Source organism: Branchiostoma floridae, chromosome 19 (assembly GCF_000003815.2).
Source record: "Branchiostoma floridae strain S238N-H82 chromosome 19, Bfl_VNyyK, whole genome shotgun sequence".
NCBI classification, from domain to species: Eukaryota; Metazoa; Chordata; class Leptocardii; order Amphioxiformes; family Branchiostomatidae; genus Branchiostoma; species Branchiostoma floridae.
This window is the reverse complement of record NC_049997.1, coordinates 8,874,847-8,875,812: the sequence shown is the minus strand read 5'-3', so window position 1 is coordinate 8,875,812 and position 966 is coordinate 8,874,847. Positions and strand designations below refer to the sequence as shown.

General features: G+C 39.1%; 1 protein-coding gene across 3 annotated transcripts in view; it reads right to left on the bottom strand.

Moving 5' to 3' along the window:
• The window catches only part of LOC118406589, a 20,609-nt gene that overhangs the window by 7,276 nt on the left and 12,367 nt on the right, over positions 1-966 (bottom strand). The gene's annotated exons all lie outside the window — the stretch shown is intronic.

Here is a 966-nt window from a genome sequence, read left to right as displayed (position 1 = left end):
ACTTACGCTAAACTCCTGAAGAGAAGTTAAGAGAGAGTTAAGTGACTGCTGCGATTATCATAGATATGCCCCTAAGAACTGATACAATATAAAGCCTTCTGAAATGCGAGAGCCTTAGGCGGGCTTCGCTCCCCCTGGCGGGAACACTGCTATATACGGGATCATGAGGCCCCGCTTATGAATATTAATTAGCCTTTGGCCTCCTCTTCGCTGATTGGCTAGGTCTTTGATTCAATTAACTCTCCGGCTGACGCGCACAGGTGTGGCTCTGTGCGGGGTCACGGAAGGTCACGTCAGGAGGCCAAAAGAAAACAAATTTCCCCTCAGAAAAGTGCCAAAATTAATCATTTTAAAGTTGTTTATGTCAAAAAATTTACTTGAATCTTGTTACTAAGTATCTAATGCCTATCTATACCAAATTTCAGGTCATTTAATTGTAATACCAGGGTACAGGAGCCAAAAGTGTCCTTTTTTGGTAAAAAATTGGCCAAAAATCGCAAAAATAAGCATTTTGTTGCACTGTACACCAAAAGTGTTATTGAATTTATATGAAGGGATTATCAAGGCACATCTGTGTCAAATTTCAGCTCATTCGGTTGCAATACCAAGGTACAGGAGCCAAAAGTGTCCTTTTTTGGTCAAAAATTGGTAAAAAAAATCGCAAAAATAAGCATTTTGTTGTACTGTACACCAAAAGTGTTATTGAATTTATATGAGGGCATTATCAAGGCACATCTCTGTCAAATTTCAGCTCATTTGGTTGTAATACCAGGGTACAGGGGCCAAAAGTGTCCTTTTTTGGTCAAAAATTGGTCAAAAATCGCAAAAATAAGCATTTTGTTGTACTGTACACCAAAAGTGTTATCGAATTTATATGGGGGCATTATCAAGGCAGATCTCTGTCAAATTTCAGCTCATTTGGTTGTAATACCAGGGTACAGGGGCCAAAATATACAGTTTTGGTCT